This window comes from Lontra canadensis, unplaced genomic scaffold, assembly GCF_010015895.1.
Source record: "Lontra canadensis isolate GAN:19392208 unplaced genomic scaffold, GSC_riverotter_1.0 scaffold305, whole genome shotgun sequence".
In the NCBI taxonomy this organism is placed as follows: domain Eukaryota; kingdom Metazoa; phylum Chordata; class Mammalia; order Carnivora; family Mustelidae; genus Lontra; species Lontra canadensis.
Genome location: NW_022631299.1, coordinates 79,201 through 94,491, shown reverse-complemented (window position 1 = coordinate 94,491; position 15,291 = coordinate 79,201). Strand labels below are relative to the sequence as shown.

General features: G+C 50.9%; 6 non-coding genes across 6 annotated transcripts; 1 reads left to right on the top strand and 5 right to left on the bottom strand.

The window, feature by feature from the left end:
• Nucleotides 1–1,294: 1,294 nt before the first annotated feature.
• On the bottom strand, nt 1,295–1,366 carry TRNAP-AGG. The gene has a single exon. It is a non-coding gene; the product is annotated as a tRNA-Pro (tRNA).
• Nucleotides 1,367–1,828: 462 nt separating this feature from the next.
• Nucleotides 1,829–1,901, bottom strand: TRNAK-CUU. Its single transcript has one exon. It is a non-coding gene; the product is annotated as a tRNA-Lys (tRNA).
• Nucleotides 1,902–6,360: 4,459 nt separating this feature from the next.
• On the bottom strand, nt 6,361–6,432 carry TRNAP-AGG. The gene has a single exon. It is a non-coding gene; the product is annotated as a tRNA-Pro (tRNA).
• A 1,374-nt stretch (nt 6,433–7,806) lies between these two features.
• On the bottom strand, nt 7,807–7,878 carry TRNAP-UGG. The gene has a single exon. It is a non-coding gene; the product is annotated as a tRNA-Pro (tRNA).
• Nucleotides 7,879–11,160: 3,282 nt separating this feature from the next.
• On the bottom strand, nt 11,161–11,233 carry TRNAK-CUU. Its single transcript has one exon. It is a non-coding gene; the product is annotated as a tRNA-Lys (tRNA).
• Nucleotides 11,234–12,232: 999 nt separating this feature from the next.
• Nucleotides 12,233–12,305, top strand: TRNAR-CCU. The gene has a single exon. It is a non-coding gene; the product is annotated as a tRNA-Arg (tRNA).
• The last annotated feature ends 2,986 nt before the right edge of the window (nt 12,306–15,291 follow it).

The following is a 15,291-nucleotide window of genomic DNA, read 5'->3' as shown; positions in this document are numbered from 1 at the left end:
ACCCTTCCAGTGCAGAGGTCTCTGAACAGGCTTGCCTCTTACTTAAAATTATTTGCATTTTAGCAGAAGATGGGATAAGAAGGAGCCCCGAAGCAACAAGCTTTCCAGAGGAGCGGGAGGCCCGTGGGGGTGGGACTGGTATATTTCTGTGCATCTTTCCGGGGTACAGATTCAAGGGGGAACTCGGGAGCAGGTCCTGGGCTCTGCCTTCATCTCGCCCTCTTGAGGAAATTGGCAAATGACCTCGGTGTTGCCGCAGCTTGGCAGTCTGGGGATCCACGCAGTCCTCTGCCTTTCCACCTTCGTTTAAATGTGGCCAGGAATTTTTTTTCCTCTCCTGAAAGTGCTTCGCCACTTTGAAGTGCGCTTGTTTTAAATAGCCAACATTTTCCGTTGTTTTTAGCTAAAAGTTTGGTCCCCCAAATCCTGCCCATTCGTGTTACTGGAAACCGCGAGTCTCTCCTGGAATGTTTTCCTTGGTAGTAATTTCCTTAAAGCTGTTAACAATTTTTTCAAACCAATAAATAAAGGTTTAAAAAGAAAAGAAAAGAAAAACTTTAGGACAGAGATGGTGCCCGGGGGAAATTTCCCTCGAGGACGTTGGGCCCTGGTCCACGGTTGCCCGGAAAGTGGGGACGCTGCGCCCTTTGTGGAAAGCAGCTCTCAAGGACTGAAACTCTTTAGGGATCAAAGTCAAACCCTACATGGACCTCCAATCTCCTGGACCTCCCAGCCTGACGTTAGAAGAGGGGCACAGGACCCCAGTCCTGACCGCACTCAGTCCCCAGGCAGGAGCAGGGCAGGCCTGGGAGCGCCCAGGTGAGGGAGACAAGAAAAAATGCAGGGAGGTGGGGAAAGAAAAGGGAAGAGGTGAGGAGGGCCCAGGCGCCTCCTCAAAGTGCATCATCCCTCCTTCCCCCCTCAGTAGTGCTGGCGCACAAATTCCCGGGTGCTCAGGCGGGGGTCGCTGAGTGCCTCCGGGGGATGGTGGGACTGGAATCTTCAAAGGGGTAATTGGGGGTAGCGATGCTTCTCTTGGATTCCCCTCCCGCAATCCAGCCTTGGACTACACCTGACGCAGCCCGGGGAGGACCTTCCTGTCCCGGGATGCCTGCACCTCTGGAGCCTAGGACTCCAATTTAAGATTTTTAAAGCGCCCGAAATGAGCTGGAGGATTTTAAAGCTTTTCTTCTAATTTTCTCTTGCCTGGTCCCGTTTCGTCCTTGCCCGAAGGCTGAGGTTTGCCGACAGTTCCTCAACCTCTAAGAGGAAGGTTTTGTACCAAAAGAGGGGAGGGCTCGTCCGGGATTTGAACCCGGGACCTCTCGCACCCTAAGCGAGAATCATACCCCTAGACCAACGAGCCGCGGGACAAAGGATCTCCGGCTCTCTTTATGGCTTCGTGACGACCCAGGCGTTGCAGCGAGCGGAATTAAGGAAGTGACGCAAGGATAAGATTCGGATTTCAGACCCGCAGGGAAAGGGTGAACTCAGGAGCCAGCGGGTGCGGAAGGAGCCCACAGAGTGGAGAGCGGCCCCGCATGTCCCCCAGTCTGGTGATCCCAGCCCTCACGCTAGGAGTCCCCAGTCAGGCAGACGTGCCGCCGCGGGGTCACTTCGCAGACACTCCTCACTGCCGCGAGCACGCTGGTCACACTCTGGGGCACAAGCCAGCGAGAGGCCCCCAGTCCCCCGAGCAACGTTGCCTGTCTTTCGATTCTAGGTCACTGGGACGCCTTGCGTGGAGAGGCTGCCCCCCTGTGGTGCATCCACACTGCTCCCCAATCGTCCCCTGCTGAGTTGCGCGCTCCAAACCAAGAAAACAAGCCGCCCAACGTGGGGCTCGAACCCACGACCCTGAGATTAAGAGTCTCATGCTCTACCGACTGAGCTAGCCGGGCTCGCCTTGTCCAATTCTGTAGGTGATGATAGGTGATGGAAACTAGGTTAAGTAATGAATTTGATCCAAGAACTCAGGACGAGTCATTAGGGTCCCACAGGAGTTCCCCGCTGCAGCGAGAATGCTGCTAACCCAAGACTTCCCTCACCGCCCCCCGCCCCCATAAACTCTAGCTGGGGAACCGGCCTGGGCCCGGGTCCCGCAGACGAAGACCTGGCATCAGGCACAGGACGAGCAGCCCCAGCAGCTAGGTGCAGGGGGGAAGAGCGATCTGGGCAGGGGAGAAAGACTAGGACAAGATGTACCAGTTAGGTTACCTACTGACCCCTTGACGGACATCTGGATTATTTCTAGGTTTGTTTGTTTGTTTGTTCTTGTTTTTTTCTTTTTCTTTTCTTTTCTTTCTTTTTTTGGTTGTTAGAAATATGTAAAGGCTATAAACATCGGAGTACAGGTTTTTGTGTAAATATAAGTCTTCATTTTTCTGGGATAGATACCCAAAGGTGCAACTGCTGGGTCAGATGGTAGGTGTTCAGTTTTTAAAGAAACCTCCACAGTGCTTTCCAGGATGGCTGGACCATTTTACATTCCCATCAACAATGCATGAGTAACCCAGTTTGTCTGATAAGATGTTCAATAGAAAGAGATAGCATTGAAGGTGCCTGAGTGGCTCAGTGGGTTATGCCTCTGCCTTCATCTCAGCTTGCGATCTCAGGGTGCTGGGATTGAGTCCCACATTGGGCTCTTTGCTTGGCAGGGAGTCTGCTTTGCTCTCTCTGCCTGTTTGTGATCTCTCTCTGTCAAATGAATAAATGGAATCTTAAAAAAAGAGAGAGAGAGAGAGACAGCATCAGTACCCTTGTTGCATCTCCAACCTTAAAGGAAATGTCAAGTTTTCACTAGCAAATATGAAATTTGCTGTAGTATTTTGTAGATAATTTTGGCAAGCTATGGGGTTTACTAAGCATTTTTAAAAAGTCATGAATGGAAGTTGGATTATACTGAATACTTTTCCTTGAATTTGTTGCAGAGCAATAGACTCCAATGTCAAATCAACTTTGCACTCCCTAGTATAAAATCAACTTGGACATGGTACATTATTCTTCTTATATGTCATAAGATTTGGTTTGCTAACATTTTATGATTTTATGTCCATTTTCATGAGTGAGATTATACACTAAGTGGTTTTTAAATTATTTTTCATATTGTCTATGTTTTTAAAAAAGATTTTATTCATTTATTTGACAGAGAGAGAGATCACAAGTAGGCAGAGAGGCAGGCAAAGAGGCGGTGGGGGGGTGGGCGCCAGGAAAGCAGGCTCTCCGCGGAGCAGAGAGCCCAATGCGGGACTCAATCCCAGGACCCTGAGATCAGGACCTGAGGCTTAACCCACTGGGCCACCCAGGCACCCTGTTGTGGTTTGTTTTGTTTTGTTTTGTTTTTTAGTGTAGGTTCCATGCCCAGTGCAGAGGCTGATAGGGTGCCTGAGCTCAAAACTCTGAGAGCAAGTGTCAGATGCCCAACCTACTGAACCACCCAGGGGTCCCTGTGTTAAGTTTTGATATCAGAGTTGTGCTGGCCTCCTCAAATGTGTTGTGAGGTTCTGTGTTCTTCTTTTCTGTGAAAGATTTTGTGTGAGGTAAAAATTTTGTTTCTTGAATGTTTGGTAGCGTGCACCACTGAAGCCATCTGAGTCAAGAATCTTCCTTGGAGGATAGTTTTTGATATTGATTCACTTTCTTTATTAGTTTTAAGATCATTTATATTTTTATTTCATTTTGATCCCAGTAAGGCATGTTTTTTAATTTTAAAACATTGTGTATTTCTCTAAATGTTCACAAAGGGGCTTAAGATATGCTTTTATTTTTTAAGTTATGCCATGACTGTGAAGTCATTCTTATCCCTGCCTTGTGTTGTGTGTCTCTTCCTTTATTTCTTAATCAGTGTTTGCAGAGTTTTATCAATAACCCTAGTTTTTCCAAGACTTGCCTTCAGGATGTATCATTACTCTCTATAGTATGCTTGTTTTCTGCCTCATTATTTTCACATCTAATTTTTTTAAAAGATTTTATTTGTTTATTTGACAGCAGAGATCACAAGTAGGCAGAGAGGCAGGCAGAGAGAGAGAGAGGAGGAGGCAGGCTCTCTGCCAAGCAGAGAACCCAATGAGGGACTAGATCCCAGGACCCTGAGACCATGACCTGAGCCAAAGGCAGAAGCTTTAACCCCTGAGCCACCCAGGTGCCCACATCTTATTATTTTTTACCTGTTCTAACTTCTTTGGGTTTATTTTTGTAAGCTCTTGCCATTAGTTTTTCAATCTTTCAATTATATGCATCTAAGGCTATCATTTTCCCTCTAAGTATGGCTTTAGCTATATCTTACAGGTTTTGGTATGCAGTATTTTCATCATCATTTATTTCAAAGTATTTTTAAATCCCAGTGTAATTTCTTCCTTAACTCGTGGAATTTTTAGAAGTGTGTTACTTAATTTGCAATCATATTGGGATATTTTAGAGCTTTATTTATTTTTGTATTATTTATTCTGACCTATTCTTTGTTTACTTTTTCTCCATCTTTTTTAACAGTTATATACATCTATTGAATTTTGTTTCATTCTTTGTGTATTTTTATTTTTATTTTTATTTTTTTTTTTAAGATTTTATTTATTTATTTATTTGACAGAGAGAGAGAGAGAGCACAAGCAGGCAGAGGGGCAGGCAGAGGCAGAGAGAGAAGCAGGCTCCCCACTGAGCAAGGAGCCCGATGCGGGGCTCGATCCCAGGACCCTGAGATCATGACCTGAGCCGAAGGCAGCGGCTTAACCCACTGAGCCACCCAGGTGCCCCGGTGTATTTTTATTTTTAGAAGAATTTAGGTCTTTCATAATTTTAGATCATTTTGCATAGCTTCTGTTCTCAAAGATATTTTAGTCTTCATTTATTATGCATAGTAAGAATAGTTGTATTATAGCTTGTGTCTAATAATCTTAGCATCTATAATCTTTGTAATTTTGTTTCCATTGCTTGCTGTTCCTTGGTTATTGCTCATGGTGCCTTATTTCCTTGTTGTTTTTGTTTGTTTTGTGAGTTGCCCATTTTCCTTATAAATTTCTCCATGTAGGGGAATTCTGTGAGATCTAGAATAAAAGTGTATTTCTCCACAGACAATTGTTTACTTCTACCAGGGGCTCAAGGACTCAAATACCATTAATTAATTTTGCACTTAAATTAAATCTTCTACTTGAGTTTTTTTTTTCTTCCAGTTGGTCCTCATGTACACAGAATTGGATTATTCATGATCCTTGGTTCATGGCACACCTCAAACTTACCACCCTAAACAAAAAGGAAGACCATGCCACTAACAGTTGCCCAAAACCATGGTCCTCTGACCACTGCATTCTTCTGATTCCATCTCTCCAGTGTCGCCATCCTTCAGGTCCTGTAGGAGGCAGATGCTCTTGGCACACCTTGGCATTCTTCTTTCCACACATGCTAAAGGCATCTGCTGGAAAACACTTGGGACTCCACAGATGGACTTTCCCTGGGCTCCTGGGCCTGACAAAGGGGAAAAGGCTGGAGGACTCATTCCCATTCCCCTGAGTCCCACTTTCCTCTCAGCCCCCAGTTCTGAGGGAGAGTTTTATAGGAACTGGGTGCCTGGAGGCATCACAGCCTCAATGTTCTGCAGAACAGATGCCCCCGCCCCTTGCAGAGTTCTTGAACCTGGTTTGCTAGGGCTTTAGTCACAGGTATGAGAGATTCTCTAACACAGTTCTAAAGTGTTAACATGTGTTTGACGTCAGGGCTGATGAGACAAGGAGTGGGGATATAATTGCTATCATAGCCTCAATCAACAATGTGTCCACTATTGTTGTTCAAAAGCTTAGATTTTCAAACCTCCCGGTGTTGGCAGGACCCGGTCCGCTCCTCTCGCCGCCAAGGTGACCCCAGTCCACACACACCCGGAGCCGCAGAAAAGGGCAGTGTGGACCTCACTGGGGCAGGCACTGGGGGTCAGGGACCTGGCAGGGGCGGGGGAGGGGCCCCGGAGGCCTAGCCCAAGTGAGGAGTGCTTGGCGTCTGGAGGCCCCTCCTGCCAGGCTGCAAACGCCCAAAGCCCACAGCCTCTCCTCAAGCTCCTGGACTCCTGAGCCCGGGACAGGGGGGCCCAGACAGGCCGCGCCAAAGGCGTCGGTCTGGAGAAGAACCGGATCCTAGTGCACAGGAGGGAAAGACCTCTTTCCCCACCTCGGTACCTCGAACTCCGACTGACAAAGTAGTAGGGAGACAGGGCTCCGGCGACAAGGCCCCAGTTAAATTTTTAAAGCAGCGGTGGGCGGCACTCAGCCCGCTCTAGGCCTTCTCAAAAACTACTTTTCCCGGGGTCAAGCTTCGCCGTCTGGCGCAGAGATCTCTCACCCATACCGGCGAGACAAGACAAAAAAAAAAAAAAAAAAAGGGCTCGTCCGGGATTTGAACCCGGGACCTCTCGCACCCTAAGCGAGAATCATACCCCTAGACCAACGAGCCTCGCTGGAGTCTGGTTCCAGGCTCCTCTTTATGACCGTTGTGGCATCCAGGGCGGGACCCGCAGAGCAGCGCAGGGAGGGGACTCCAGCTTCAGACTAATGGAGAACCGCTAAATTCGAGAATCCCTGGGCGTGGAGGGAACCCAGCGCTACCCGAGCCCACAAAGCGGGGAGCGGTTCCTGCATGCCGGACATACGGTGGCCTCTGCCGCTTCCGCGCGGCGCTGAGGCCCTGGCCGGGAAGGGCGGCCAGCTGGGCAGGCGGTCAGGGCGTCCCCGCGCCGCCCTTCGTCCTTTGGTCACTCTGCAGGCGCTCCTCCCGGCCGCGGGCGCGCTGGAGCGGAAGCCGGTGAGGAGTTCCCGGTCGCACCCGGCAACTGCACGGCTCAAGAGAGGGGCGGCGGCGCGTGGAGGGTCCCCAAACTGAGGTCACTAGGAAGCCCACTTTGGAAAACGCCGCACCCCCGATGGTGTGGCACCCAGTGGGTGCTTACTAAACGCGTGCGAAGGGCATGAAAGAAACAGCCACCACCATCTGCCTCCACCCCGTGTCCCCGGGGCTCCAAGCTGCCCTCCCCTCTCCCGCCACTGGCAAGGTCAAACCAAGAAGTCCAGTTTCCGACGTGGGACCTTCATCCCAAGAGGCTAACGTTGAGTCGCTTTGTTATGCTGACTAAACCAGCCGTCCCGCCCTGGGTGCCCTCGGAAGGGAAGAGCTGGCCCCTGGAGGGACGTGGGTCAGGCCACCAAAAAGACTTCGCCCCAGGACGACTCAGGGTTGCCCTCCCCTCCTCAGCAGGACCAAGAGGCGGGTCTTCTGCTCCTCCTGTAGTGGCGAGGACAAGGACCGGAGAGACTGCGTCCAGGGTTCGGGTTCTAGGCATTCTGCTGTCTCAGTGTCCTTCCCCGTGTCCAGGAGTGACCCAACCCGAGATCTGGGCTAGCAGGTTCGCTTCGTACTGTCTGACCACCATCCCTCCCAATCCATGGCGCGAATTTCCTAGCGCTCTCATCTAGAAAGGCCCCGGGGAACCGAAGTTCTACCAGCCGAATCCCGAGTCTCTCTCCCTCGCTCCCCTCAACAACAACAACAACAACAACAACAACAACAACAACAAAAAAAGGGCAACTGAAGTAAGAGTAGGCCTTACCCGGAACTTTAGCGGGGATCATCTCGAACTAAGACGATCTGTACCCCTAGGGCAACCAACCTCCTCCTACTTCCCGGAGTAGTCTCCTTTAACCTCGTCACCGCCGGCCCCAGCAGACATATACGGTCTGCGTCTCCCGGAGTCCTACGTCCCTCAGGGGCTGAACCATCTGGATCCTCCGCCTGGTGGGTGCTGTTCTCCGCGGAAGACGCGGCAGGGAAAAAGGGCTCGTCCGCGATTTGAACCCGGGACCTCTCGCACCCAAAGCGAGAATCATACCCCTAGACCAACGAGCCGCCCGTCCTGCACCCTTTCCCTTCTATGGCTGACGCACGCGGAAATGCCGATCTCACCCTGATAGCTCAGTTGTTAACGTGTGCACCTGCGAAGCCGGCACTACGCGTCCGCGGGTTCGCGGCTGCTGTCAGGTTTCAGACCGCGGGCTAGTTCTGCCACCTAAGTCAACAAGCTCTTCAACGGCTGCATGTGCGGCCGCGAGCCGGCCCAGCTGCAGGAAGGCCGCACAGGGGCAGCTTTCCAAACCACCGCTTCCCAGTTACTCCTCTGGATCGCGGCAGCGCGCGGGGGAACACTGGTCTCCAGCCCTACCTGGGATCCAGTGAAGGAAAGAGAATCTCAGGGTGTACTGTGGGGGGCACAGCTCGCCCGCAGTGGGTCGCAAACCGGGAACGTTGCTCTGCCCCCAATCGCCAGTGCCTATCGTCCTGGACTAAAGCCCTCTAAACTGGCCTGGAACCTGAGGACAACAAATACGGACTTTCCAAACTACTGAACATTAGGAACTGGGACCCCGTAAGTTCCTCTACTTGACTGATATCAAACTTTCCCCCATTAGAGCCATGAGGACTGGAGCGACAATAGCGTTGCTGAGCAGAGGGGAGAGGTTGGCAGCAACAGGAGTTTTCAGGGGTATAATCCTCCCTTAGAATGCAAGAGGATCAAATCCCAGCCCGAGGAGCCTAGGTTTTTAGACTTTCTAGTCTGTTAATTAGGGACAGCCTGCTGTGTTCCCAGAGGAGGAAAACCTCTGTGGAATCCCATCCCTGGGATCTTGGTAACAAGGAGCAAGGAAGCCCCTGGTGTCAGCCTTAAAGGGCACTGGTCCTTGCCCTGTCCTGGGCGTGGGTACTGGAATGGCTACTCTCTCTGCTCTCGGGAACGGGAGTCCAGAAGCACCCATGGGAGGCCACTCCTGGTACAAGGGGCAGATGCTCTGAGGGCAGGAACCAAGCATGGCTTCCTGGGGGAGCAGGAACCTCACACATTGAGCACCCAACAGGGCACTTTTCGAGCAGGAGTGGATAGCTGGGAGCAGAGAAATAACCCATGTGGGCGGGAATCCTCAACGCCTCCAGTGGACTGCAACTGGCAATGAAAGTTCTGACTAATGGGAGGCTCAAAGTCTCAGTCTCAAGGGTCTGTTCTAAGTGCTTTACATAAAGTATAAGTAATTGAATATCCCAGACAAATCTGAGTCATGAGCTGTGATCATCCCCAGTTAACAGACAGATAAACTGACCCCTGAGAGGCTGGGTTTTGGGGGTCCAGATCTGTGGAGCACAGCTGGAAAAGAGTGGAGTCTAGTCCTGTAACCCTCCTGCAGTTCTTTTAGGACTCCAGATGGCAAGACCCCAGATGGCAAGCCATGGAAAACACCAGTGCAGGCTCTCTCCAGGAAGTAGAGTCCCCCTGAGGCTGAGATTCAGGGATGGAGTGTATGCAGCAAAGTGTGGATGCAGGGTTTAGGGACAAGAGTCAGCTCTGTGGATCCACGGTGACACATGGGACCTCGATGATGGTGGGGGGGAGCACCAGCAACTCCCTCCCCCATCCTCTCTACTTTCAATCCCTTTGCTTTCCATTGTAAAATTAAGGGACCTATAATCAGGACCCACCATTCCACCCACCCCCCAAAATTGTCTGTGTGCAAGAGAAGGGCTTGTCAGGGATTTGAATCCAGGACTTCTCACTCCCAAAGCAAGTTGTGCGCCCCCAGATTAACAAATCCCTCAAGGTCAGCTACTTCATCTGCCGCTCATCTCTCCATGGAAGAAAGTGGTCTTGACCCCGGTTCTGTGAGACCTGGAGCCACCCACTCTTCTGGGAATCACTGGCTGGGCCAGGCTCTCAGGCTGAGGCTTCGAGGACAAGTACAACATTAGGGCTGTGGACAGGGACATCTCCTGGATGCTGGAGGGGGTCCCTGGAGAGAGGCAGTGCCAGGCTGGAGTAAGGAAGGCAGGTACAGGGAGAGTAGGGCCACCTGCATGTGGGTGGGGAGAGCAGAGGGCCCCAGAAATTGGCCCTTGTCACTGGGGTCAGGTTTCATGTTGAACGTATCTGTCCCTTATTTCCTGAACTGTTCTCCCCATACCTGGGCTCCTGGCCTTCTCTCTCCGTCCCTTCTTCTCGCCCACCCCTCCTTCCAGGGCCAGGGGGTTGCGCAGGGCTACTGGGGGTAGGGGAGACAGCTCACTCTGTGGGTCTGAATAGAAAATGTCTGGAAAATGCCAGGAGGCCCCATCTTGGGGTATCTTCTGAATTATTTTCTGGTATGGGTTCCAGGTTGGTCCAGGCCTCACAACAGATGGTAAGATTTTTTCAAGCTGGGAGCCCAGAGTGTCTAAGTGAAGGTCTCAGTTAAACCCCCAGGTCCAGTGCCCTAAAAGGTGGGCCCAAGGCAGACTTCGGGCCATGTCCCTCAAATAAGAGCCTCAGCTGACCCTCCTCCAAGGGCAGCAGCCTTAGTGGGAATAAGAGTAGGGGAGTCTCAAAAGGAAGCAGAACTTGGCCTAGAAGCAGGTGGACCAGCCCTGGTCCTAGTTCCCTCTCCACCTACTTCCCAGCCTGTGGGAGCCTCTGGGGTCAGGGGTCAGGTGTGAGTACGTGCTGAGAGGAGAAGATTGGCCACTGTCCCTCCACTGGGGCTCTGGAGTCTGGACTGCCCTGAGGCCCTTTGCTCACAGAGAAGATGGTGGCCGTGGAGGAGACTTGAGGTTGCTGGAAATCTAAGTCTATTCTTCTCGCAGAAGCAGGGTGTGACAGTAGACCCTCAGTTAGTGGGACAATGGGACACTGTCTCCTGGGTCAGGGTCCCTTCCTGCCTGACCCTCTGCCCACTCCCCTTCTCATCTGGAGACAGATCATCTGTTCCTCTGGGTTCCCAGGTGCAGTCTGACAACCGTAGCACCCACACATAGACGAGGTGTAGGATATGAATCTCCTTTAGTATGAGGTGCCAGAGGCCCTACCGACTGAGCCTGACTGACCCAGAGTGACCTGATGCCTACAAGTGAGGCAGGGAGACTCAGTCCATAGGGGGAAAGCTTAGATTCACCTATACAGACCTGCCCCTCCAAGCTTGGCTCTGCCCATCAATGCTGAAGCCACCACCGTCCCTAAAAATTAAAAACTCCCAAGGCAGAGAAAGTGCCTCAGACTGTCTCCCTTGAAGGTAAAAGTTACACCCAAGTACCGTGCTTTCTGATTCAATGAGCAACCATGAGATTTGTTTTCTCAGGAAGATCTCTCTCAACAGGGGTCCAAAATGCAGGGCCCGCCCAGCGTGGGGCTCGAACCCACGACCCTGAGATTAAGAGTCTCATGCTCTACCGACTGAGCTAGCCGGGCAACAGTTATATGTTCTTGGCGCTCTGTCTTTTGTTCTGAGGCCTCAGGTGACTTGGCTGCAGAGTTTCTGGGGGTGTGATCCGAGGACAGGGAGGACCTGCACCCCCAGCCCAGGACCGGGAACTGGGTTCCAATCCTTGAACCGTAGAGGACTCGCCCACGCCGCCGCGGAGGAGGAACCCAGCCAGCCCCTCCAACCCCACGCTTGGGGCGTGGTTTGCGGTGTGGGCTCGCTGAGTCTCCACATTGTGGTGGGACAAGGGGCCACGTCGGTCCAAGGGCACAGGCGGAGGTTCCCAGTTCTCCCCAGACCTCGTTCCTTCCCACCAGGGTCCTTCTGGCCCCTCCGCGCGACGCCGAGTGAAGGAGACCTCTCCAGTAGGAAAAAGCTGCATCGACCACCTCTCCAGTGCTGGGCACTAAAAGGGGGAGACACCTTCCCGCTCACCCCCACCTGACGCCAACAAAATCTGGACACTTGGGGATGGCCGAGACTCGGGCGCAGGGACGGTAAGCCCCCCAAACAAGTACCGTACCTTAAACCAAGGAGCCAGAACGAAGACGACGGGTTCGGTCCTTGGTAACCATGCCTCGCCTACCTCGGCGCAGGGTAAGGGACCTGTGGGCAGTTTTCCCTGATACCACAAAGGGGAGGGTGAGAGTCGGCGCGATGCCCCGGTGTCCCCGGGCCATTCCCGGAGACGCACACGCCGGAGGCTTCCAACCGCCGAGGGACGAAAAAGGGTGCGGCGGGGACTCGGGCGGCTGAGCAGCTGGGGCGGCCCCGGGACCCGACGGGACCGGGCGCGGGGAAGGGGGAGAGGTGCCAGGACTCCGCACCTGCCCGGCGCCCTAAAGGAAGCAGCAGCACAGCCAAACGCCAGAACGGACGTCGCCAAAAAGCAAGGGCTCGCGAGACACTTCGCACTACCCACCGGCTCCTCGCCTGAGCGTGGATAGGGGCGGGTCCTGACCGGGGAGCCGGCGCCTCAGGGGCGCGCCCCGGTGGCCTAATGGAGAAGGCACTGGCCTCCTAAGCCAGGGATTGTGGGTTCGAGTCCCACCTGGGGTAGGATGGCTACATTTTGGCACTCCTGCGTTGTTTCTGTTGTCAAAGACTGTTGTCAGCCACGACTCCGCGTTAAACCTCTTAGGACCCCCGAAGCTGGGACATGGGCCTCTGCCCTTGGTTGGTTTTACCCTGAACAAAGCCTACATTTTGAGAAAGCTGACCCCGGCGAGGGTGCCTCATCCATCGTTCTCGGGACTGCACCAGCTGCAGGAGTGCCACGAAAGAATGGGCAGGGGGTTGCACTCTCCCAAATATAACATAGGCAGCACCACGCTTGCTGTTTCTCAGTTAGGTCCTCTAGTTCCAGGGGGTGCATGAACCCAGAAAGGAACTGGGGGGAGAGGCGTCGGCTTCTCCCATTAGCAGATTTTCTCAGCGATTCCCTAGCACTCTGAGCAATAAATGGGCCAAGCATTGCCGATGCTGATCTTTACGTGGGTGCCTTGGAACCGAGAACCCTTTCTGAGGTTGGGGGGAAAGGACAGCATGGAGCTCCAAACCCAGGCTGGGAGAGAGCTTTGCGGTCTACTGAGTGAGCTAGCCAGACACTGGGAAATTTTCTGTGGTTCTTTCTTTACGTCAAGGGGGAGCCTCAGCCTCACTCTCTCTAGAAAAGAAAAGCCCCAGAGTCAGACTCAAATCTGTTGCTTAGCCCTGAGCAAAGGGACCAATTGTGTTTATGGGTATTAAGGACACGCGCCCTTGGTGGACCCTAGTACTGAGTGTCTGGGCGCCTGCTTGTTGTGGTTTTCATCCCTGGGCAATCTATGAAGTAAAGAGAAACCTTCTCCTAGTTCCATCTACCTAAGTTTAAAAGCAAGACCCTAGGGGAACCTGGCTGCCTCAGTCTAGGGAGCAGGTGACTCTTGATCTCAAGGCCATGAGTTCCAGTCCCATGCTGGGTGTATAGATTGCTTTAAAAAAAAAAATGTCCAGCACCCAACAAAGTAAGATTATAAACATGTGACATTCAATGAAAAATGAGCATACATGAAAAGAAGCAGGAAAATAAACCCATAGTCAGGAGAAAATAAACAATCTTTCAAGTCACTTTTCTTGTCTATGAGGAAGTCCAAGCCACATGTAGAAAACCTGTGTAGATGCTCATTCCACAGTCCCGGCTGAGCTGTTCATATGACAGACATGGGAGCAGAGGGGTCCATGGAGGCTATTAGAATTCAAGTTCTCCCAAACTCCAGTTTAACAGGTGCAGGTTGTACCTGCTATCCCCTTTTGAATTCCTGATCCAAAGAATCCATAAGCATAAAAACATATCATTTTATTTAATTGAATTTAAGGATTTTACCCATGTACCTCTCTACTAAGAGAGAGCAGGGGGAGCAGCAGAGGGGGTGGGAGAGGGAAACAGTCCAGCAGAGACCCTGCGGAGCACAGAGCCAGAAGTGGGGCTCCATCCTAGGACTTTAAGATCACCGCTCAAGCAAAGCAAGGCTCAGATGCTCGGCGACCGAGCCAGCCAAGTGCCCCCAAACGTACTGTTTTCTACCTCGAAGGCCGGCAGTGTTACACAGCAACAATTGTCGCATGGTAACTATTAAAACAAAAGGCAGCAAACATAGATGATAGTAGAATTTTGAAAACTTCTCTCTGCAAATTCTGCAACAAAACAAGAATGACTTCCATCACATTTCTATTTTACTGGAGGTTCTAGTTAGTGCAATAAGACAAGAAAACTAATTAAAAGTAATTAAAATAAGGATGGGAAGTAAGTAATACTGCCTTGATTCACAGATGACATGTGTGAATATATAGAAAATTCTACAAGATTAGAAATAACGTGAGTTTCACAGTGTCACTGAATCCCAGATTAATACATCAAAATTGATTATAATTTTGTATATCTGCAAAAAAATAGAAAAGTGTATCCAAAGTGATATAATTTACAATGGTATCAACAACATCAAACATTTACCAAAAATTCTAGGGAAAGATGTACAAACCCTATCTCAGAAAACTATAAAACACTATTATAAGTTAAAGAAGACCTTAATAAAGAAGAGATTCATCATGTTTATGACTTGAAAGACTCAGTATTGTAATGATGTCAAACCACCCAAAACTGACCTACAGAATCAATACTATACCAATTGAAATCCTGACCACTATTTTTGTGTAAACTGACAAGTTGATTCTCACACTTATATGAATGTGTGAAAGGCCAATAAGAACCAAAACAAATTTGAGAGACTAACACTCCTGGGTATCAAGACTTACCCACAAAGCTAAACCCATTTGGGCACAAAGCTACATGGGAAAAGTATTAGAACAACACAGACTCTTGATTTGTGAAGAAGTTTGTACTACACATCAAGTGGCAGAAAGGACAATCTTTCAAATAAATCGTTCTGAATCAGAACAGTCCCCATTTAACAGTTGGTGAAAGAAAGGCCTGCATGGCTAAGCTTCTTGTCCAGAGCCCCCCCGCCGTACTCCCCTACCCCATCCTGTGGTCCCTAAACCGGAAGGAACAGTCATGAGCTCAGTCAACATTTGGACCCAGGACCTCTATCCCCGCAGCGAGAGTCATGCCACTGGCCCAGCTTGGTCCATTATTACAGGCCACAAATACAAGCCGCATCTGCCACTTAAAATTTTCTAGTAGCACATTAAAAACAATAACAATAAGTCAAAAGAAACAGGTAAAATTAATGGTAATATATTTTACATAACCCAGTATATCCAAAATATCATTTCAACACGTAGTAAGATACCTTACTTTTCTGGTAACACGTCTTCAAAACCTGACTTGCATTTTACACTTAGAGCAGCACATCTCATTTGGGAGGGTAGGAGGAAACAGGTGTCTAGTGAAGGGGGGTGGGGGCGTCAGGGCCACCGAGAGTGGAGAGGAGGTAGGACTGGATGCTCCTGTGACACGCAGCGGGGCTGACTGTGAAGGTGACAGTCACTCCTCCCTACCCAAAGGAGCCAGCCTATAACTCGATATTCCCAAGTTAAAATAGTA